The sequence below is a fragment of the Pelobates fuscus genome, chromosome 3 (genome assembly GCF_036172605.1).
Source record: "Pelobates fuscus isolate aPelFus1 chromosome 3, aPelFus1.pri, whole genome shotgun sequence".
Lineage (NCBI taxonomy): Eukaryota > Metazoa > Chordata > Amphibia > Anura > Pelobatidae > Pelobates > Pelobates fuscus.
This window is the reverse complement of record NC_086319.1, coordinates 400,106,620-400,128,695: the sequence shown is the minus strand read 5'-3', so window position 1 is coordinate 400,128,695 and position 22,076 is coordinate 400,106,620. Positions and strand designations below refer to the sequence as shown.

The 22,076-nt window shown below is 45.8% G+C and overlaps 20 non-coding genes across 20 annotated transcripts; all 20 read left to right on the top strand.

Moving 5' to 3' along the window:
* The first annotated feature begins 817 nt into the window (after positions 1 to 817).
* Positions 818 to 889, top strand: TRNAE-CUC (transfer RNA glutamic acid (anticodon CUC)). Its single transcript has one exon. It is a non-coding gene; the product is annotated as a tRNA-Glu (tRNA).
* A 1,322-nt stretch (positions 890 to 2,211) lies between these two features.
* Positions 2,212 to 2,283, top strand: TRNAE-CUC (transfer RNA glutamic acid (anticodon CUC)). Its single transcript has one exon. It is a non-coding gene; the product is annotated as a tRNA-Glu (tRNA).
* A 761-nt stretch (positions 2,284 to 3,044) lies between these two features.
* TRNAE-CUC (transfer RNA glutamic acid (anticodon CUC)) lies at positions 3,045 to 3,116 on the top strand. The gene has a single exon. It is a non-coding gene; the product is annotated as a tRNA-Glu (tRNA).
* An 829-nt stretch (positions 3,117 to 3,945) lies between these two features.
* On the top strand, positions 3,946 to 4,017 carry TRNAE-CUC (transfer RNA glutamic acid (anticodon CUC)). Its single transcript has one exon. It is a non-coding gene; the product is annotated as a tRNA-Glu (tRNA).
* Positions 4,018 to 4,642: 625 nt separating this feature from the next.
* On the top strand, positions 4,643 to 4,714 carry TRNAE-CUC (transfer RNA glutamic acid (anticodon CUC)). The gene has a single exon. It is a non-coding gene; the product is annotated as a tRNA-Glu (tRNA).
* Positions 4,715 to 5,339: 625 nt separating this feature from the next.
* TRNAE-CUC (transfer RNA glutamic acid (anticodon CUC)) lies at positions 5,340 to 5,411 on the top strand. The gene has a single exon. It is a non-coding gene; the product is annotated as a tRNA-Glu (tRNA).
* A 1,322-nt stretch (positions 5,412 to 6,733) lies between these two features.
* TRNAE-CUC (transfer RNA glutamic acid (anticodon CUC)) lies at positions 6,734 to 6,805 on the top strand. The gene has a single exon. It is a non-coding gene; the product is annotated as a tRNA-Glu (tRNA).
* A 625-nt stretch (positions 6,806 to 7,430) lies between these two features.
* On the top strand, positions 7,431 to 7,502 carry TRNAE-CUC (transfer RNA glutamic acid (anticodon CUC)). The gene has a single exon. It is a non-coding gene; the product is annotated as a tRNA-Glu (tRNA).
* Positions 7,503 to 8,900: 1,398 nt separating this feature from the next.
* TRNAE-CUC (transfer RNA glutamic acid (anticodon CUC)) lies at positions 8,901 to 8,972 on the top strand. Its single transcript has one exon. It is a non-coding gene; the product is annotated as a tRNA-Glu (tRNA).
* A 701-nt stretch (positions 8,973 to 9,673) lies between these two features.
* Positions 9,674 to 9,745, top strand: TRNAE-CUC (transfer RNA glutamic acid (anticodon CUC)). The gene has a single exon. It is a non-coding gene; the product is annotated as a tRNA-Glu (tRNA).
* Positions 9,746 to 12,666: 2,921 nt separating this feature from the next.
* Positions 12,667 to 12,738, top strand: TRNAE-CUC (transfer RNA glutamic acid (anticodon CUC)). The gene has a single exon. It is a non-coding gene; the product is annotated as a tRNA-Glu (tRNA).
* A 761-nt stretch (positions 12,739 to 13,499) lies between these two features.
* Positions 13,500 to 13,571, top strand: TRNAE-CUC (transfer RNA glutamic acid (anticodon CUC)). The gene has a single exon. It is a non-coding gene; the product is annotated as a tRNA-Glu (tRNA).
* Positions 13,572 to 14,272: 701 nt separating this feature from the next.
* TRNAE-CUC (transfer RNA glutamic acid (anticodon CUC)) lies at positions 14,273 to 14,344 on the top strand. The gene has a single exon. It is a non-coding gene; the product is annotated as a tRNA-Glu (tRNA).
* A 1,322-nt stretch (positions 14,345 to 15,666) lies between these two features.
* On the top strand, positions 15,667 to 15,738 carry TRNAE-CUC (transfer RNA glutamic acid (anticodon CUC)). Its single transcript has one exon. It is a non-coding gene; the product is annotated as a tRNA-Glu (tRNA).
* Positions 15,739 to 16,363: 625 nt separating this feature from the next.
* On the top strand, positions 16,364 to 16,435 carry TRNAE-CUC (transfer RNA glutamic acid (anticodon CUC)). The gene has a single exon. It is a non-coding gene; the product is annotated as a tRNA-Glu (tRNA).
* Positions 16,436 to 17,196: 761 nt separating this feature from the next.
* TRNAE-CUC (transfer RNA glutamic acid (anticodon CUC)) lies at positions 17,197 to 17,268 on the top strand. The gene has a single exon. It is a non-coding gene; the product is annotated as a tRNA-Glu (tRNA).
* Positions 17,269 to 18,097: 829 nt separating this feature from the next.
* On the top strand, positions 18,098 to 18,169 carry TRNAE-CUC (transfer RNA glutamic acid (anticodon CUC)). Its single transcript has one exon. It is a non-coding gene; the product is annotated as a tRNA-Glu (tRNA).
* A 625-nt stretch (positions 18,170 to 18,794) lies between these two features.
* Positions 18,795 to 18,866, top strand: TRNAE-CUC (transfer RNA glutamic acid (anticodon CUC)). The gene has a single exon. It is a non-coding gene; the product is annotated as a tRNA-Glu (tRNA).
* A 625-nt stretch (positions 18,867 to 19,491) lies between these two features.
* TRNAE-CUC (transfer RNA glutamic acid (anticodon CUC)) lies at positions 19,492 to 19,563 on the top strand. The gene has a single exon. It is a non-coding gene; the product is annotated as a tRNA-Glu (tRNA).
* A 1,322-nt stretch (positions 19,564 to 20,885) lies between these two features.
* Positions 20,886 to 20,957, top strand: TRNAE-CUC (transfer RNA glutamic acid (anticodon CUC)). The gene has a single exon. It is a non-coding gene; the product is annotated as a tRNA-Glu (tRNA).
* Positions 20,958 to 22,076: the final 1,119 nt, after the last annotated feature.

Sequence of the window (22,076 nt, the reverse complement as noted above, 5' to 3'; positions counted from 1 at the left end):
CCCGCAACAAGCAAAATGTGCCCTAAAAATACATAAAACCCCACAAATGTTAAATCCCCTAATAGCCCTGATCTGGGTGACCAACATATCCAAAGATCACACATATCGGTTCAGGAATTTCCTGGAAGTCATAATTTTGACTAAGCGTGCACATGGTCCTATGCCCAAAACAGTTCCATGAAATCAGTGCTAACAGTCGGTCACGTTTGGTAGGCTTTTACAGGTTTCCCTGCAGGGCCCATAATCTGTGGGTAGGAGGCTGGCAAGCAGGCTCCTCCAGGAGCTCGTGGCAAACTCACTTGGAGAGGGAGGAGAGCTATGATATGCCCAGGAAATGGAGATAACGAGATGGTTAAATAATGGTTGATTGAAGCTGTCAGGTGTAGCTCGCACTTTAATTTGAAATCGGTTTCCTTTTTGCCTTTAAAATAAGCGATCTTGCTGCAGTCTAATTAGGGCGCATTGTGGAAATCTGTGTAAGAATGGACCTTGCTGACATTTTCAGTGCCTTAAAAGGCAAACGTTTGAATTGCACTGGAAATCGGTTTCCTTTTTGCCTTTAAAATAAGCGATCTTGCTGCAGTCTAATTAGGGCGCATTGAGGAAATCTGTGTAAGAATGGACCTTGCTGACATTTTCAGTGCCTTAACCCCTTAAGGACACATGACATGTGTGACATGTCATGATGCCCATTTATTCCAGAAGTTTGGTCCTTAAGGGGTTAAAAGGCAAACGTTTGAATTGCACTGTCGCGTGGAAACCTTGAACTTCTGGATACCACAAACTCGTTTTCTCACAGTTTCTAGCAGCTCACAGTTCCCTGGTAGTCTAGTGGTTAGGATTCGGCGCTCTCACCGCCGCGGCCCGGGTTCGATTCCCGGTCTGGGAAAGTTAATCTTTTCCCGCAACAAGCAAAATGTTCCCTAAAAATACATAAAACCCCACAAATGTTACATCCCCTAATAGCCCTGATCTGGGTGACCAACATATCCAAAGATCACACATATCAGTTCAGGGGTTCAGGAATTTCCTGGAAGTCATAATTTTGACCAAGCGTGCACATGGTCCTATGCCCAAAACAGTTCCATGAAATCAGTGCTAACAGTCGGTTAAGTTTGGTAGGCTTTTACAGGTTTCCCTGCAAGTCCCATAATCTGTGGGTAGGAGGCTGGCAAGCAGGCTCCTCCAGGAGCTCGTGGCAAACTCACTTGGAGAGGGAGGAGAGCTATGATACGCCCAGGAAATGGAGATAACGAGATGGTTAAATAATGGTTGATTGAAGCTGTCAGGTGTAGCTCGCACTTTAATTTGAAATCGGTTTCCTTTTTGCCTTTAAAATAAGCGATCTTGCTGCAGTCTAATTAGGGCGCATTGAGGAAATCTGTGTAAGAATGGACCTTGCTGACATTTTCAGTGCCTTAAAAGGCAAACGTTTGAATTGCACTGTCGCGTGGAATCCTTGAGCTTCTGGATACCACAAACTCGTTTTCTCACAGTTTCTAGCAGCTCTCAGTTCCCTGGTGGTCTAGTGGTTAGGATTCGGCACTCTCACCGCCGCGGCCCGGGTTCGATTCCCGGTCAGGGAAAATTAACCTTTTCCCGCAACAAGCAAAATGTGCCCTAAAAATACATAAAACCCCACAAATGTTAAATCCCCTAATAGCCCTGATCTGGGTGACCAACATATCCAAAGATCACACATATCAGTTCAGGGGTTCAGGAATTTCCTGGAAGTCATAATTTTGACCAAGCGTGCACATGGTCCTATGCCCAAAACAGTTCCATGAAATCAGTGCTAACAGTCGTTCAAGTTTGGTAGGCTTTTACAGGTTTCCCTGCAGGGCCCATAATCTGTGGGTAGGAGGCTGGCAAGCAGGCTCCTCCAGGAGCTCGTGGCAAACTCACTTGGAGAGGGAGGAGAGCTATGATACGCCCAGGAAATGGAGATAACGAGATGGTTAAATAATGGTTGATTGAAGCTGTCAGGTGTAGCTCGCACTTTAATTTGAAATCGGTTTCCTTTTTGCCTTTAAAATAAGCGATCTTGCTGCAGTCTAATTAGGGCGCATTGAGGAAATCTGTGTAAGAATGGACCTTGCTGACATTTTCAGTGCCTTAAAAGGCAAACGTTTGAATTGCACTGTCGCGTGGAAACCTTGAGCTTCTGGATTCCACAAACTTGTTTTCTCACAGTTTCTAGCAGCTCACAGTTCCCTGGTGGTCTAGTGGTTAGGATTCGGCGCTCTCACCGCCGTGGCCCGGGTTCGATTCCCGGTCAGGGAAAATTAACCTTTTCCCGCAACAAGCAAAATGTGCCCTAAAAATACATAAAACCCCACAAATGTTAAATCCCCTAATAGCCCTGATCTGGGTGACCAACATATCCAAAGATCACACATATCAGTTCAGGGGTTCAGGAATTTCCTGGAAGTCATAATTTTGACCAAGCGTGCACATGGTCCTATGCCCAAAACAGTTCCATGAAATCACTGCTAACAGTCGGTCAAGTTTGATAGGCTTTTACAGGTTTCCCTGCAGGGCCCATAATCTGTGTGTAGGAGGCTGGCAAGCAGGCTCCTCCAGGAGCTCGTGGCAAACTCACTTGGAGAGGGAGGAGAGCTATGATACGCCCAGGAAATGGAGATAACGAGATGGTTAAATAATGGTTGATTGCAGCTGTCAGGTGTAGCTCGCACTTTAATTTGAAATCGGTTTCCTTTTTGCCTTTAAAATAAGCGATCTTGCTGCAGTCTAATTAGGGCGCATTGAGGAAATCTGTGTAAGAATGGACCTTGCTGACATTTTCAGTGCCTTAAAAGGCAAACGTTTGAATTGCACTGGAAATCGGTTTCCTTTTTGCCTTTAAAATAAGCGATCTTGCTGCAGTCTAATTAGGGCGCATTGAGGAAATCTGTGTAAGAATGGACCTTGCTGACATTTTCAGTGCCTTAAAAGGCAAACGTTTGAATTGCACTGTCGCGTGGAAACCTTGAGCTTCTGGATTCCACAAACTTGTTTTCTCACAGTTTCTAGCAGCTCACAGTTCCCTGGTGGTCTAGTGGTTAGGATTCGGCGCTCTCACCGCCGCGGCCCGGGTTCGATTCCCGGTCAGGGAAAATTAACCTTTTCCCGCAACAAGCAAAATGTGCCCTAAAAATACATAAAACCCCACAAATGTTAAATCCCCTAATAGCCCTGATCTGGGTGACCAACATATCCAAAGATCACACATATCGGTTCAGGAATTTCCTGGAAGTCATAATTTTGACTAAGCGTGCACATGGTCCTATGCCCAAAACAGTTCCATGAAATCAGTGCTAACAGTCGGTCACGTTTGGTAGGCTTTTACAGGTTTCCCTGCAGGGCCCATAATCTGTGGGTAGGAGGCTGGCAAGCAGGCTCCTCCAGGAGCTCGTGGCAAACTCACTTGGAGAGGGAGGAGAGCTATGATATGCCCAGGAAATGGAGATAACGAGATGGTTAAATAATGGTTGATTGAAGCTGTCAGGTGTAGCTCGCACTTTAATTTGAAATCGGTTTCCTTTTTGCCTTTAAAATAAGCGATCTTGCTGCAGTCTAATTAGGGCGCATTGTGGAAATCTGTGTAAGAATGGACCTTGCTGACATTTTCAGTGCCTTAAAAGGCAAACGTTTGAATTGCACTGGAAATCGGTTTCCTTTTTGCCTTTAAAATAAGCGATCTTGCTGCAGTCTAATTAGGGCGCATTGAGGAAATCTGTGTAAGAATGGACCTTGCTGACATTTTCAGTGCCTTAACCCCTTAAGGACACATGACATGTGTGACATGTCATGATGCCCATTTATTCCAGAAGTTTGGTCCTTAAGGGGTTAAAAGGCAAACGTTTGAATTGCACTGTCGCGTGGAAACCTTGAACTTCTGGATACCACAAACTCGTTTTCTCACAGTTTCTAGCAGCTCACAGTTCCCTGGTAGTCTAGTGGTTAGGATTCGGCGCTCTCACCGCCGCGGCCCGGGTTCGATTCCCGGTCTGGGAAAGTTAATCTTTTCCCGCAACAAGCAAAATGTTCCCTAAAAATACATAAAACCCCACAAATGTTACATCCCCTAATAGCCCTGATCTGGGTGACCAACATATCCAAAGATCACACATATCAGTTCAGGGGTTCAGGAATTTCCTGGAAGTCATAATTTTGACCAAGCGTGCACATGGTCCTATGCCCAAAACAGTTCCATGAAATCAGTGCTAACAGTCGGTTAAGTTTGGTAGGCTTTTACAGGTTTCCCTGCAAGTCCCATAATCTGTGGGTAGGAGGCTGGCAAGCAGGCTCCTCCAGGAGCTCGTGGCAAACTCACTTGGAGAGGGAGGAGAGCTATGATACGCCCAGGAAATGGAGATAACGAGATGGTTAAATAATGGTTGATTGAAGCTGTCAGGTGTAGCTCGCACTTTAATTTGAAATCGGTTTCCTTTTTGCCTTTAAAATAAGCGATCTTGCTGCAGTCTAATTAGGGCGCATTGAGGAAATCTGTGTAAGAATGGACCTTGCTGACATTTTCAGTGCCTTAAAAGGCAAACGTTTGAATTGCACTGTCGCGTGGAATCCTTGAGCTTCTGGATACCACAAACTCGTTTTCTCACAGTTTCTAGCAGCTCTCAGTTCCCTGGTGGTCTAGTGGTTAGGATTCGGCGCTCTCACCGCCGCGGCCCGGGTTCGATTCCCGGTCAGGGAAAATTAACCTTTTCCCGCAACAAGCAAAATGTGCCCTAAAAATACATAAAACCCCACAAATGTTAAATCCCCTAATAGCCCTGATCTGGGTGACCAACATATCCAAAGATCACACATATCAGTTCAGGGGTTCAGGAATTTCCTGGAAGTCATAATTTTGACCAAGCGTGCACATGGTCCTATGCCCAAAACAGTTCCATGAAATCAGTGCTAACAGTCGTTCAAGTTTGGTAGGCTTTTACAGGTTTCCCTGCAGGGCCCATAATCTGTGGGTAGGAGGCTGGCAAGCAGGCTCCTCCAGGAGCTCGTGGCAAACTCACTTGGAGAGGGAGGAGAGCTATGATACGCCCAGGAAATGGAGATAACGAGATGGTTAAATAATGGTTGATTGAAGCTGTCAGGTGTAGCTCGCACTTTAATTTGAAATCGGTTTCCTTTTTGCCTTTAAAATAAGCGATCTTGCTGCAGTCTAATTAGGGCGCATTGAGGAAATCTGTGTAAGAATGGACCTTGCTGACATTTTCAGTGCCTTAAAAGGCAAACGTTTGAATTGCACTGTCGCGTGGAAACCTTGAGCTTCTGGATTCCACAAACTTGTTTTCTCACAGTTTCTAGCAGCTCACAGTTCCCTGGTGGTCTAGTGGTTAGGATTCGGCGCTCTCACCGCCGTGGCCCGGGTTCGATTCCCGGTCAGGGAAAATTAACCTTTTCCCGCAACAAGCAAAATGTGCCCTAAAAATACATAAAACCCCACAAATGTTAAATCCCCTAATAGCCCTGATCTGGGTGACCAACATATCCAAAGATCACACATATCAGTTCAGGGGTTCAGGAATTTCCTGGAAGTCATAATTTTGACTAAGCGTGCACATGGTCCTATGCCCAAAACAGTTCCATGAAATCAGTGCTAACAGTCGGTCAAGTTTGGTAGGCTTTTACAGGTTTCCCTGCAGGGCCCATAATCTGTGGGTAGGAGGCTGGCAAGCAGGCTCCTCCAGGAGCTTGTGGAAAACTCACTTGGAGAGGGAGGAGAGCTATGATACGCCCAGGAAATGGAGATAACGAGATGGTTAAATAATGGTTGATTGAAGCTGTCAGGTGTAGCTCGCACTTTAATTTGAAATCGGTTTCCTTTTTGCCTTTAAAATAAGCGATCTTGCTGCAGTCTAATTAGGGCGCATTGAGGAAATCTGTGTAAGAATGGACCTTGCTGACATTTTCAGTGCCTTAAAAGGCAAACGTTTGAATTGCACTGTCGCGTGGAATCCTTGAGCTTCTGGATACCACAAACTCGTTTTCTCACAGTTTCTAGCAGCTCTCAGTTCCCTGGTGGTCTAGTGGTTAGGATTCGGCGCTCTCACCGCCGTGGCCTGGGTTCGATTCCTGGTCAGGGAAAATTAACCTTTTCCTGCAACAAGCAAAATGTTCCCTAAAAATACATAAAACCCCACAAATGTTAAATCCCCTAATAGCCCTGATCTGGGTGACCAACATATCCAAAGATCACACATATCAGTTCAGGGGTTCAGGAATTTCCTGGAAGTCATAATTTTGACCAAGCGTGCACATGGTCCTATGCCCAAAACAGTTCCATGAAATCAGTGCTAACAGTCGGTCACGTTTGGTACGCTTTTACAGGTTTCCCTGCAGGGCCCATAATCTGTGGGTAGGAGGCTGGCAAGCAGGCTCCTCCAGGAGCTCGTGGCAAACTCACTTGGAGAGGGAGGAGAGCTATGATATGCCCAGGAAATGGAGATAACGAGATGGTTAAATAATGGTTGATTGAAGCTGTCAGGTGTAGCTCGCACTTTAATTTGAAATCGGTTTCCTTTTTGCCTTTAAAATAAGCGATCTTGCTGCAGTCTAATTAGGGCGCATTGTGGAAATCTGTGTAAGAATGGACCTTGCTGACATTTTCAGTGCCTTAAAAGGCAAACGTTTGAATTGCACTGTCACGTGGAAACCTTGAGCTTCTGGATACCACAAACTCGTTTTCTCACAGTTTCTAGCAGCTCTCAGTTCCCTGGTGGTCTAGTGGTTAGGATTCGGCGCTCTCACCGCCGCGGCCTGGGTTCGATTCCCGGTCAGGGAAAATTAACCTTTTCCTGCAACAAGCAAAATGTGCCCTAAAAATACATAAAACCCCACAAATGTTAAATCCCCTAATAGCCCTGATCTGGGTGACCAACATATCCAAAGATCACACATATCAGTTCAGGGGTTCAGGAATTTCCTGGAAGTCATAATTTTGACCAAGCGTGCACATGGTCCTATGCCCAAAACAGTTCCATGAAATCAGTGCTAACAGTCGTTCAAGTTTGGTAGGCTTTTACAGGTTTCCCTGCAGGGCCCATAATCTGTGGGTAGGAGGCTGGCAAGCAGGCTCCTCCAGGAGCTCGTGGCAAACTCACTTGGAGAGGGAGGAGAGCTATGATACGCCCAGGAAATGGAGATAACGAGATGGTTAAATAATGGTTGATTGAAGCTGTCAGGTGTAGCTCGCACTTTAATTTGAAATCGGTTTCCTTTTTGCCTTTAAAATAAGCGATCTTGCTGCAGTCTAATTAGGGCGCATTGAGGAAATCTGTGTAAGAATGGACCTTGCTGACATTTTCAGTGCCTTAAAAGGCAAACGTTTGAATTGCACTGTCGCGTGGAAACCTTGAGCTTCTGGATTCCACAAACTCGTTTTCTCACAGTTTCTAGCAGCTCACAGTTCCCTGGTGGTCTAGTGGTTAGGATTCGGCGCTCTCACCGCCGCGGCCCGGGTTCGATTCCCGGTCAGGGAAAGTTAATCTTTTCCCGCAACAAGCAAAATGTTCCCTAAAAATACATAAAACCCCACAAATGTTACATCCCTTAATAGCCCTGATCTGGGTGACCAACATATCCAAAGATCACACATATCAGTTCAGGGGTTCAGGAATTTCCTGGAAGTCATAATTTTGACCAAGCGTGCACATGGTCCTATGCCCAAAACAGTTCCATGAAATCAGTGCTAACAGTCGGTCACGTTTGGTAGGCTTTTACAGGTTTCCCTGCAGGGCCCATAATCTGTGGGTAGGAGGCTGGCAAGCAGGCTCCTCCAGGAGCTTGTGGCAAACTCACTTGGAGAGGGAGGAGAGCTATGATACGCCCAGGAAATGGAGATAACGAGATGGTTAAATAATGGTTGATTGAAGCTGTCAGGTGTAGCTCGCACTTTAATTTGAAATCGGTTTCCTTTTTGCCTTTAAAATAAGCGATCTTGCTGCAGTCTAATTAGGGCGCATTGAGGAAATCTGTGTAAGAATGGACCTTGCTGACATTTTCAGTGCCTTAACCCCTTAAGGACACATGACATGTGTGACATGTCATGATGCCCATTTATTCCAGAAGTTTGGTCCTTAAGGGGTTAAAAGGCAAACGTTTGAATTGCACTGTCGCGTGGAAACCTTGAGCTTCTGGATACCACAAACTCGTTTTCTCACAGTTTCTAGCAGCTCACAGTTCCCTGGTCGTCTAGTGGTTAGGATTCGGCGCTCTCACCGCCGCGGCCCGGGTTTGATTCCCGGTCAGGGAAAATTAACCTTTTCCCGCAACAAGCAAAATGTGCCCTAAAAATACATAAAACCCCACAAATGTTAAATCCCCTAATAGCCCTGATCTGGGTGACCAACATATCCAAAGATCACACATATCAGTTCAGGGGTTCAGGAATTTCCTGGAAGTCATAATTTTGACCAAGCGTGCACATGGTCCTATGCCCAAAACAGTTCCATGAAATCAGTGCTAACAGTCGGTCAAGTTTGATAGGCTTTTACAGGTTTCCCTGCAGGGCCCATAATCTGTGTGTAGGAGGCTGGCAAGCAGGCTCCTCCAGGAGCTCGTGGCAAACTCACTTGGAGAGGGAGAAGAGCTATGATACGCCCAGGAAATGGAGATAACGAGATGGTTAAATAATGGTTGATTGAAGCTGTCAGGTGTAGCTCGCACTTTAATTTGAAATCGGTTTCCTTTTTGCCTTTAAAATAAGCGATCTTGCTGCAGTCTAATTAGGGCGCATTGAGGAAATCTGTGTAAGAATGGACCTTGCTGACATTTTCAGTGCCTTAAAAGGCAAACGTTTGAATTGCACTGTCGCGTGGAAACCTTGAGCTTCTGGATTCCACAAACTTGTTTTCTCACAGTTTCTAGCAGCTCACAGTTCCCTGGTGGTCTAGTGGTTAGGATTCGGCGCTCTCACCGCCGTGGCCCGGGTTCGATTCCCGGTCAGGGAAAATTAACCTTTTCCCGCAACAAGCAAAATGTGCCCTAAAAATACATAAAACCCCACAAATGTTAAATCCCCTAATAGCCCTGATCTGGGTGACCAACATATCCAAAGATCACACATATCAGTTCAGGGGTTCAGGAATTTCCTGGAAGTCATAATTTTGACTAAGCGTGCACATGGTCCTATGCCCAAAACAGTTCCATGAAATCAGTGCTAACAGTCGGTCAAGTTTGGTAGGCTTTTACAGGTTTCCCTGCAGGGCCCATAATCTGTGGGTAGGAGGCTGGCAAGCAGGCTCCTCCAGGAGCTTGTGGAAAACTCACTTGGAGAGGGAGGAGAGCTATGATACGCCCAGGAAATGGAGATAACGAGATGGTTAAATAATGGTTGATTGAAGCTGTCAGGTGTAGCTCGCACTTTAATTTGAAATCGGTTTCCTTTTTGCCTTTAAAATAAGCGATCTTGCTGCAGTCTAATTAGGGCGCATTGAGGAAATCTGTGTAAGAATGGACCTTGCTGACATTTTCAGTGCCTTAACCCCTTAAGGATACATGACATGTGTGACATGTCATGATGCCCATTTATTCCAGAAGTTTGGTCCTTAAGGGGTTAAAAGGCAAACGTTTGAATTGCACTGTCGCGTGGAAACCTTGAACTTCTGGATACCACAAACTCGTTTTCTCACAGTTTCTAGCAGCTCACAGTTCCCTGGTCGTCTAGTGGTTAGGATTCGGCGCTCTCACCGCCGTGGCCCGGGTTCGATTCCCGGTCAGGGAAAATTAACCTTTTCCCGCAACAAGCAAAATGTGCCCTAAAAATACATAAAACCCCACAAATGTTAAATCCCCTAATAGCCCTGATCTGGGTGACCAACATATCCAAAGATCACACATATCAGTTCAGGGGTTCAGGAATTTCCTGGAAGTCATAATTTTGACTAAGCGTGCACATGGTCCTATGCCCAAAACAGTTCCATGAAATCAGTGCTAACAGTCGGTCAAGTTTGGTAGGCTTTTACAGGTTTCCCTGCAGGGCCCATAATCTGTGGGTAGGAGGCTGGCAAGCAGGCTCCTCCAGGAGCTTGTGGAAAACTCACTTGGAGAGGGAGGAGAGCTATGATACGCCCAGGAAATGGAGATAACGAGATGGTTAAATAATGGTTGATTGAAGCTGTCAGGTGTAGCTCGCACTTTAATTTGAAATCGGTTTCCTTTTTGCCTTTAAAATAAGCGATCTTGCTGCAGTCTAATTAGGGCGCATTGAGGAAATCTGTGTAAGAATGGACCTTGCTGACATTTTCAGTGCCTTAACCCCTTAAGGATACATGACATGTGTGACATGTCATGATGCCCATTTATTCCAGAAGTTTGGTCCTTAAGGGGTTAAAAGGCAAACGTTTGAATTGCACTGTCGCGTGGAAACCTTGAACTTCTGGATACCACAAACTCGTTTTCTCACAGTTTCTAGCAGCTCACAGTTTCCTGGTAGTCTAGTGGTTAGGATTCGGCGCTCTCACCGCCGCGGCCCGGGTTCGATTCCCGGTCAGGGAAAGTTAATCTTTTCCCGCAACAAGCAAAATGTTCCCTAAAAATACATAAAACCCCACAAATGTTACATCCCCTAATAGCCCTGATCTGGGTGACCAACATATCCAAAGATCACACATATCAGTTCAGGGGTTCAGGAATTTCCTGGAAGTCATAATTTTGACCAAGCGTGCACATGGTCCTATGCCCAAAACAGTTCCATGAAATCAGTGCTAACAGTCGGTCACGTTTGGTAGGCTTTTACAGGTTTCCCTGCAGGGCCCATAATCTGTGGGTAGGAGGCTGGCAAGCAGGCTCCTCCAGGAGCTCGTGGCAAACTCACTTGGAGAGGGAGGAGAGCTATGATATGCCCAGGAAATGGAGATAACGAGATGGTTAAATAATGGTTGATTGAAGCTGTCAGGTGTAGCTCGCACTTTAATTTGAAATCGGTTTCCTTTTTGCCTTTAAAATAAGCGATCTTGCTGCAGTCTAATTAGGGCGCATTGTGGAAATCTGTGTAAGAATGGACCTTGCTGACATTTTCAGTGCCTTAAAAGGCAAACGTTTGAATTGCACTGTCGCGTGGAAACCTTGAGCTTCTGGATACCACAAACTCGTTTTCTCACAGTTTCTAGCAGCTCTCAGTTCCCTGGTGGTCTAGTGGTTAGGATTCGGCGCTCTCACCGCCGCGGCCTGGGTTCGATTCCTGGTCAGGGAAAATTAACCTTTTCCTGCAACAAGCAAAATGTGCCCTAAAAATACATAAAACCCCTCAAATGTTAAATCCCCTAATAGCCCTGATCTGGGTGACCAACATATCCAAAGATCACACATATCAGTTCAGGGGTTCAGGAATTTCCTGGAAGTCATAATTTTGACCAAGCGTGCACATGGTCCTATGCCCAAAACAGTTCCATGAAATCAGTGCTAACAGTCGGTCAAGTTTGGTAGGCTTTTACAGGTTTCCCTGCAGGGCCCATAATCTGTGGGTAGGAGGCTGGCAAGCAGGCTCCTCCAGGAGCTCGTTGCAAACTCACTTGGAGAGGGAGGAGAGCTATGATACGCCCAGGAAATGGAGATAACGAGATGGTTAAATAATGGTTGATTGAAGCTGTCAGGTGTAGCTCGCACTTTAATTTGAAATCGGTTTCCTTTTTGCCTTTAAAATAAGCGATCTTGCTGCAGTCTAATTAGGGCGCATTGAGGAAATCTGTGTAAGAATGGACCTTGCTGACATTTTCAGTGCCTTAAAAGGCAAACGTTTGAATTGCACTGGAAATCGGTTTCCTTTTTGACCTTAAAATAAGCGATCTTGCTACAGTCTAATTAGGGCGCATTGAGGAAATCTGTGTAAGAATGGACCTTGCTGACATTTTCAGTGCCTTAAAAGGCAAACGTTTGAATTGCACTGTCGTGTGGAAACCTTGAGCTTCTGGATACCACAAACTCGTTTTCTCACAGTTTCTAGCAGCTCACAGTTCCCTGGTAGTCTAGTGGTTAGGATTCGGCGCTCTCACCGCCGCGGCCCGGGCTCGATTCCCGGTCAGGGAAAGTTAATCTTTTCCCGCAAAATGTTCACCAAAAATACATTAAACCCAACAAATGTTACATCCCCTAATAGCCCTGATCTGGGTGACCAACATATCCAAAGATCACACATATCAGTTCAGGGGTTCAGGAATTTCCTGGAAGTCATAATTTTGACCAAGCGTGCACATGGTCCTATGCCCAAAACAGTTCCATGAAATCAGTGCTAACAGTCGGTCAAGTTTGGTAGGCTTTTACAGGTTTCCCTGCAGGGCCCATAATCTGTGGGTAGGAGGCTGGCAAGCAGGCTCCTCCAGGAGCTCGTGGCAAACTCACTTGGAGAGGGAGGAGAGCTATGATACGCCCAGGAAATGGAGATAACGAGATGGTTAAATAATGGTTGATTGAAGCTGTCAGGTGTAGCTCGCACTTTAATTTGAAATCGGTTTCCTTTTTGCCTTTAAAATAAGCGATCTTGCTGCAGTCTAATTAGGGCGCATTGAGGAAATCTGTGTAAGAATGGACCTTGCTGACATTTTCAGTGCCTTAAAAGGCAAACGTTTGAATTGCACTGTCGCGTGGAAACCTTGAGCTTCTGGATACCACAAACTCGTTTTCTCACAGTTTCTAGCAGCTCTCAGTTCCCTGGTGGTCTAGTGGTTAGGATTCGGCGCTCTCACCGCCGCGGCCCGGGTTCGATTCCCGGTCAGGGAAAATTAACCTTTTCCCGCAACAAGCAAAATGTGCCCTAAAAATACATAAAACCCTACAAATGTTAAATCCCCTAATAGCCCTGATCTGGGTGACCAACATATCCAAAGATCACACATATCAGTTCAGGGGTTCAGGAATTTCCTGGAAGTCATAATTTTGACCAAGCGTGCACATGGTCCTATGCCCAAAACAGTTCCATGAAATCACTGCTAACAGTCGGTCAAGTTTGATAGGCTTTTACAGGTTTCCCTGCAGGGCCCATAATCTGTGTGTAGGAGGCTGGCAAGCAGGCTCCTCCAGGAGCTCGTGGCAAACTCACTTGGAGAGGGAGAAGAGCTATGATACGCCCAGGAAATGGAGATAACGAGATGGTTAAATAATGGTTGATTGAAGCTGTCAGGTGTAGCTCGCACATTAATTTGAAATCGGTTTCCTTTTTGCCTTTAAAATAAGCGATCTTGCTGCAGTCTAATTAGGGCGCATTGAGGAAATCTGTGTAAGAATGGACCTTGCTGACATTTTCAGTGCCTTAAAAGGCAAACGTTTGAATTGCACTGGAAATCGGTTTCCTTTTTGCCTTTAAAATAAGCGATCTTGCTGCAGTCTAATTAGGGCGCATTGAGGAAATCTGTGTAAGAATGGACCTTGCTGACATTTTCAGTGCCTTAAAAGGCAAACGTTTGAATTGCACTGTCGCGTGGAATCCTTGAGCTTCTGGATACCACAAACTCGTTTTCTCACAGTTTCTTGCAGTTCTCAGTTCCCTGGTGGTCTAGTGGTTAGGATTCGGCGCTCTCACCGCCGCGGCCCGGGTTCGATTCCCGGTCAGGGAAAATTAACCTTTTCCCGCAACAAGCAAAATGTGCCCTAAAAATACATAAAACCCCACAAATGTTAAATCCCCTAATAGCCCTGATCTGGGTGACCAACATATCCAAAGATCACACATATCAGTTCAGGGGTTCAGGAATTTCCTGGAAGTCATAATTTTGACCAAGCGTGCACATGGTCCTATGCCCAAAACAGTTCCATGAAATCACTGCTAACAGTCGGTCAAGTTTGATAGGCTTTTACAGGTTTCCCTGCAGGGCCCATAATCTGTGTGTAGGAGGCTGGCAAGCAGGCTCCTCCAGGAGCTCGTGGCAAACTCACTTGGAGAGGGAGGAGAGCTATGATACGCCCAGGAAATGGAGATAACGAGATGGTTAAATAATGGTTGATTGCAGCTGTCAGGTGTAGCTCGCACTTTAATTTGAAATCGGTTTCCTTTTTGCCTTTAAAATAAGCGATCTTGCTGCAGTCTAATTAGGGCGCATTGAGGAAATCTGTGTAAGAATGGACCTTGCTGACATTTTCAGTGCCTTAACCCCTTAAGGACACATGACATGTGTGACATGTCATGATGCCCATTTATTCCAGAAGTTTGGTCCTTAAGGGGTTAAAAGGCAAACGTTTGAATTGCACTGTCGCGTGGAAACCTTGAACTTCTGGATACCACAAACTCGTTTTCTCACAGTTTCTAGCAGCTCACAGTTCCCTGGTAGTCTAGTGGTTAGGATTCGGCGCTCTCACCGCCGCGGCCCGGGTTCGATTCCCGGTCTGGGAAAGTTAATCTTTTCCCGCAACAAGCAAAATGTTCCCTAAAAATACATAAAACCCCACAAATGTTACATCCCCTAATAGCCCTGATCTGGGTGACCAACATATCCAAAGATCACACATATCAGTTCAGGGGTTCAGGAATTTCCTGGAAGTCATAATTTTGACCAAGCGTGCACATGGTCCTATGCCCAAAACAGTTCCATGAAATCAGTGCTAACAGTCGGTTAAGTTTGGTAGGCTTTTACAGGTTTCCCTGCAAGTCCCATAATCTGTGGGTAGGAGGCTGGCAAGCAGGCTCCTCCAGGAGCTCGTGGCAAACTCACTTGGAGAGGGAGGAGAGCTATGATACGCCCAGGAAATGGAGATAACGAGATGGTTAAATAATGGTTGATTGAAGCTGTCAGGTGTAGCTCGCACTTTAATTTGAAATCGGTTTCCTTTTTGCCTTTAAAATAAGCGATCTTGCTGCAGTCTAATTAGGGCGCATTGAGGAAATCTGTGTAAGAATGGACCTTGCTGACATTTTCAGTGCCTTAAAAGGCAAACGTTTGAATTGCACTGTCGCGTGGAATCCTTGAGCTTCTGGATACCACAAACTCGTTTTCTCACAGTTTCTAGCAGCTCTCAGTTCCCTGGTGGTCTAGTGGTTAGGATTCGGCACTCTCACCGCCGCGGCCCGGGTTCGATTCCCGGTCAGGGAAAATTAACCTTTTCCCGCAACAAGCAAAATGTGCCCTAAAAATACATAAAACCCCACAAATGTTAAATCCCCTAATAGCCCTGATCTGGGTGACCAACATATCCAAAGATCACACATATCAGTTCAGGGGTTCAGGAATTTCCTGGAAGTCATAATTTTGACCAAGCGTGCACATGGTCCTATGCCCAAAACAGTTCCATGAAATCAGTGCTAACAGTCGTTCAAGTTTGGTAGGCTTTTACAGGTTTCCCTGCAGGGCCCATAATCTGTGGGTAGGAGGCTGGCAAGCAGGCTCCTCCAGGAGCTCGTGGCAAACTCACTTGGAGAGGGAGGAGAGCTATGATACGCCCAGGAAATGGAGATAACGAGATGGTTAAATAATGGTTGATTGAAGCTGTCAGGTGTAGCTCGCACTTTAATTTGAAATCGGTTTCCTTTTTGCCTTTAAAATAAGCGATCTTGCTGCAGTCTAATTAGGGCGCATTGAGGAAATCTGTGTAAGAATGGACCTTGCTGACATTTTCAGTGCCTTAAAAGGCAAACGTTTGAATTGCACGGTCGCGTGGAAACCTTGAGCTTCTGGATTCCACAAACTTGTTTTCTCACAGTTTCTAGCAGCTCACAGTTCCCTGGTGGTCTAGTGGTTAGGATTCGGCGCTCTCACCGCCGTGGCCCGGGTTCGATTCCCGGTCAGGGAAAATTAACCTTTTCCCGCAACAAGCAAAATGTGCCCTAAAAATACATAAAACCCCACAAATGTTAAATCCCCTAATAGCCCTGATCTGGGTGACCAACATATCCAAAGATCACACATATCAGTTCAGGGGTTCAGGAATTTCCTGGAAGTCATAATTTTGACCAAGCGTGCACATGGTCCTATGCCCAAAACAGTTCCATGAAATCAGTGCTAACAGTCGTTCAAGTTTGGTAGGCTTTTACAGGTTTCCCTGCAGGGCCCATAATCTGTGGGTAGGAGGCTGGCAAGCAGTCTCCTCCAGGAGCTCGTGGCAAACTCACTTGGAGAGGGAGGAGAGCTATGATACGCCCAGGAAATGGAGATAACGAGATGGTTAAATAATGGTTGATTGAAGCTGTCAGGTGTAGCTCGCACTTTAATTTGAAATCGGTTTCCTTTTTGCCTTTAAAATAAGCGATCTTGCTGCAGTCTAATTAGGGCGCATTGAGGAAATCTGTGTAAGAATGGACCTTGCTGACATTTTCAGTGCCTTAAAAGGCAAACGTTTGAATTGCACTGTCGCGTGGAAACCTTGAGCTTCTGGATTCCACAAACTTGTTTTCTCACAGTTTCTAGCAGCTCACAGTTCCCTGGTGGTCTAGTGGTTAGGATTCGGCGCTCTCACCGCCGTGGCCCGGGTTCGATTCCCGGTCAGGGAAAATTAACCTTTTCCCGCAACAAGCAAAATGTGCCCTAAAAATACATAAAACCCCACAAATGTTAAATCCCCTAATAGCCCTGATCTGGGTGACCAACATATCCAAAGATCACACATATCAGTTCAGGGGTTCAGGAATTTCCTGGAAGTCATAATTTTGACCAAGCGTGCACATGGTCCTATGCCCAAAACAGTTCCATGAAATCACTGCTAACAGTCGGTCAAGTTTGATAGGCTTTTACAGGTTTCCCTGCAGGGCCCATAATCTGTGTGTAGGAGGCTGGCAAGCAGGCTCCTCCAGGAGCTCGTGGCAAACTCACTTGGAGAGGGAGGAGAGCTATGATACGCCCAGGAAATGGAGATAACGAGATGGTTAAATAATGGTTGATTGCAGCTGTCAGGTGTAGCTCGCACTTTAATTTGAAATCGGTTTCCTTTTTGCCTTTAAAATAAGCGATCTTGCTGCAGTCTAATTAGGGCGCATTGAGGAAATCTGTGTAAGAATGGACCTTGCTGACATTTTCAGTGCCTTAAAAGGCAAACGTTTGAATTGCACTGGAAATCGGTTTCCTTTTTGCCTTTAAAATAAGCGATCTTGCTGCAGTCTAATTAGGGCGCATTGAGGAAATCTGTGTAAGAATGGACCTTGCTGACATTTTCAGTGCCTTAAAAGGCAAACGTTTGAATTGCACTGTCGCGTGGAAACCTTGAGCTTCTGGATTCCACAAACTTGTTTTCTCACAGTTTCTAGCAGCTCACAGTTCCCTGGTGGTCTAGTGGTTAGGATTCGGCGCTCTCACCGCCGCGGCCCGGGTTCGATTCCCGGTCAGGGAAAATTAACCTTTTCCCGCAACAAGCAAAATGTGCCCTAAAAATACATAAAACCCCACAAATGTTAAATCCCCTAATAGCCCTGATCTGGGTGACCAACATATCCAAAGATCACACATATCGGTTCAGGAATTTCCTGGAAGTCATAATTTTGACTAAGCGTGCACATGGTCCTATGCCCAAAACAGTTCCATGAAATCAGTGCTAACAGTCGGTCACGTTTGGTAGGCTTTTACAGGTTTCCCTGCAGGGCCCATAATCTGTGGGTAGGAGGCTGGCAAGCAGGCTCCTCCAGGAGCTCGTGGCAAACTCACTTGGAGAGGGAGGAGAGCTATGATATGCCCAGGAAATGGAGATAACGAGATGGTTAAATAATGGTTGATTGAAGCTGTCAGGTGTAGCTCGCACTTTAATTTGAAATCGGTTTCCTTTTTGCCTTTAAAATAAGCGATCTTGCTGCAGTCTAATTAGGGCGCATTGTGGAAATCTGTGTAAGAATGGACCTTGCTGACATTTTCAGTGCCTTAAAAGGCAAACGTTTGAATTGCACTGGAAATCGGTTTCCTTTTTGCCTTTAAAATAAGCGATCTTGCTGCAGTCTAATTAGGGCGCATTGAGGAAATCTGTGTAAGAATGGACCTTGCTGACATTTTCAGTGCCTTAACCCCTTAAGGACACATGACATGTGTGACATGTCATGATGCCCATTTATTCCAGAAGTTTGGTCCTTAAGGGGTTAAAAGGCAAACGTTTGAATTGCACTGTCGCGTGGAAACCTTGAACTTCTGGATACCACAAACTCGTTTTCTCACAGTTTCTAGCAGCTCACAGTTCCCTGGTAGTCTAGTGGTTAGGATTCGGCGCTCTCACCGCCGCGGCCCGGGTTCGATTCCCGGTCTGGGAAAGTTAATCTTTTCCCGCAACAAGCAAAATGTTCCCTAAAAATACATAAAACCCCACAAATGTTACATCCCCTAATAGCCCTGATCTGGGTGACCAACATATCCAAAGATCACACATATCAGTTCAGGGGTTCAGGAATTTCCTGGAAGTCATAATTTTGACCAAGCGTGCACATGGTCCTATGCCCAAAACAGTTCCATGAAATCAGTGCTAACAGTCGGTTAAGTTTGGTAGGCTTTTACAGGTTTCCCTGCAAGTCCCATAATCTGTGGGTAGGAGGCTGGCAAGCAGGCTCCTCCAGGAGCTCGTGGCAAACTCACTTGGAGAGGGAGGAGAGCTATGATACGCCCAGGAAATGGAGATAACGAGATGGTTAAATAATGGTTGATTGAAGCTGTCAGGTGTAGCTCGCACTTTAATTTGAAATCGGTTTCCTTTTTGCCTTTAAAATAAGCGATCTTGCTGCAGTCTAATTAGGGCGCATTGAGGAAATCTGTGTAAGAATGGACCTTGCTGACATTTTCAGTGCCTTAAAAGGCAAACGTTTGAATTGCACTGTCGCGTGGAATCCTTGAGCTTCTGGATACCACAAACTCGTTTTCTCACAGTTTCTAGCAGCTCTCAGTTCCCTGGTGGTCTAGTGGTTAGGATTCGGCGCTCTCACCGCCGCGGCCCGGGTTCGATTCCCGGTCAGGGAAAATTAACCTTTTCCCGCAACAAGCAAAATGTGCCCTAAAAATACATAAAACCCCACAAATGTTAAATCCCCTAATAGCCCTGATCTGGGTGACCAACATATCCAAAGATCACACATATCAGTTCAGGGGTTCAGGAATTTCCTGGAAGTCATAATTTTGACCAAGCGTGCACATGGTCCTATGCCCAAAACAGTTCCATGAAATCAGTGCTAACAGTCGTTCAAGTTTGGTAGGCTTTTACAGGTTTCCCTGCAGGGCCCATAATCTGTGGGTAGGAGGCTGGCAAGCAGGCTCCTCCAGGAGCTCGTGGCAAACTCACTTGGAGAGGGAGGAGAGCTATGATACGCCCAGGAAATGGAGATAACGAGATGGTTAAATAATGGTTGATTGAAGCTGTCAGGTGTAGCTCGCACTTTAATTTGAAATCGGTTTCCTTTTTGCCTTTAAAATAAGCGATCTTGCTGCAGTCTAATTAGGGCGCATTGAGGAAATCTGTGTAAGAATGGACCTTGCTGACATTTTCAGTGCCTTAAAAGGCAAACGTTTGAATTGCACTGTCGCGTGGAAACCTTGAGCTTCTGGATTCCACAAACTTGTTTTCTCACAGTTTCTAGCAGCTCACAGTTCCCTGGTGGTCTAGTGGTTAGGATTCGGCGCTCTCACCGCCGTGGCCCGGGTTCGATTCCCGGTCAGGGAAAATTAACCTTTTCCCGCAACAAGCAAAATGTGCCCTAAAAATACATAAAACCCCACAAATGTTAAATCCCCTAATAGCCCTGATCTGGGTGACCAACATATCCAAAGATCACACATATCAGTTCAGGGGTTCAGGAATTTCCTGGAAGTCATAATTTTGACTAAGCGTGCACATGGTCCTATGCCCAAAACAGTTCCATGAAATCAGTGCTAACAGTCGGTCAAGTTTGGTAGGCTTTTACAGGTTTCCCTGCAGGGCCCATAATCTGTGGGTAGGAGGCTGGCAAGCAGGCTCCTCCAGGAGCTTGTGGAAAACTCACTTGGAGAGGGAGGAGAGCTATGATACGCCCAGGAAATGGAGATAACGAGATGGTTAAATAATGGTTGATTGAAGCTGTCAGGTGTAGCTCGCACTTTAATTTGAAATCGGTTTCCTTTTTGCCTTTAAAATAAGCGATCTTGCTGCAGTCTAATTAGGGCGCATTGAGGAAATCTGTGTAAGAATGGACCTTGCTGACATTTTCAGTGCCTTAAAAGGCAAACGTTTGAATTGCACTGTCGCGTGGAATCCTTGAGCTTCTGGATACCACAAACTCGTTTTCTCACAGTTTCTAGCAGCTCTCAGTTCCCTGGTGGTCTAGTGGTTAGGATTCGGCGCTCTCACCGCCGTGGCCTGGGTTCGATTCCTGGTCAGGGAAAATTAACCTTTTCCTGCAACAAGCAAAATGTTCCCTAAAAATACATAAAACCCCACAAATGTTAAATCCCCTAATAGCCCTGATCTGGGTGACCAACATATCCAAAGATCACACATATCAGTTCAGGGGTTCAGGAATTTCCTGGAAGTCATAATTTTGACCAAGCGTGCACATGGTCCTATGCCCAAAACAGTTCCATGAAATCAGTGCTAACAGTCGGTCACGTTTGGTACGCTTTTACAGGTTTCCCTGCAGGGCCCATAATCTGTGGGTAGGAGGCTGGCAAGCAGGCTCCTCCAGGAGCTCGTGGCAAACTCACTTGGAGAGGGAGGAGAGCTATGATATGCCCAGGAAATGGAGATAACGAGATGGTTAAATAATGGTTGATTGAAGCTGTCAGGTGTAGCTCGCACTTTAATTTGAAATCGGTTTCCTTTTTGCCTTTAAAATAAGCGATCTTGCTGCAGTCTAATTAGGGCGCATTGTGGAAATCTGTGTAAGAATGGACCTTGCTGACATTTTCAGTGCCTTAAAAGGCAAACGTTTGAATTGCACTGTCACGTGGAAACCTTGAGCTTCTGGATACCACAAACTCGTTTTCTCACAGTTTCTAGCAGCTCACAGTTCCCTGGTGGTCTAGTGGTTAGGATTCGGCGCTCTCACCGCCGCGGCCTGGGTTCGATTCCCGGTCAGGGAAAATTAACCTTTTCCTGCAACAAGCAAAATGTGCCCTAAAAATACATAAAACCCCACAAATGTTAAATCCCCTAATAGCCCTGATCTGGGTGACCAACATATCCAAAGATCACACATATCAGTTCAGGGGTTCAGGAATTTCCTGGAAGTCATAATTTTGACCAAGCGTGCACATGGTCCTATGCCCAAAACAGTTCCATGAAATCAGTGCTAACAGTCGTTCAAGTTTGGTAGGCTTTTACAGGTTTCCCTGCAGGGCCCATAATCTGTGGGTAGGAGGCTGGCAAGCAGGCTCCTCCAGGAGCTCGTGGCAAACTCACTTGGAGAGGGAGGAGAGCTATGATACGCCCAGGAAATGGAGATAACGAGATGGTTAAATAATGGTTGATTGAAGCTGTCAGGTGTAGCTCGCACTTTAATTTGAAATCGGTTTCCTTTTTGCCTTTAAAATAAGCGATCTTGCTGCAGTCTAATTAGGGCGCATTGAGGAAATCTGTGTAAGAATGGACCTTGCTGACATTTTCAGTGCCTTAAAAGGCAAACGTTTGAATTGCACTGTCGCGTGGAAACCTTGAGCTTCTGGATTCCACAAACTCGTTTTCTCACAGTTTCTAGCAGCTCACAGTTCCCTGGTGGTCTAGTGGTTAGGATTCGGCGCTCTCACCGCCGCGGACGGGTTCGATTCCCGGTCAGGGAAAGTTAATCTTTTCCCGCAACAAGCAAAATGTTCCCTAAAAATACATAAAACCCCACAAATGTTACATCCCTTAATAGCCCTGATCTGGGTGACCAACATATCCAAAGATCACACATATCAGTTCAGGGGTTCAGGAATTTCCTGGAAGTCATAATTTTGACCAAGCGTGCACATGGTCCTATGCCCAAAACAGTTCCATGAAATCAGTGCTAACAGTCGGTCACGTTTGGTAGGCTTTTACAGGTTTCCCTGCAGGGCCCATAATCTGTGGGTAGGAGGCTGGCAAGCAGGCTCCTCCAGGAGCTTGTGGCAAACTCACTTGGAGAGGGAGGAGAGCTATGATACGCCCAGGAAATGGAGATAACGAGATGGTTAAATAATGGTTGATTGAAGCTGTCAGGTGTAGCTCGCACTTTAATTTGA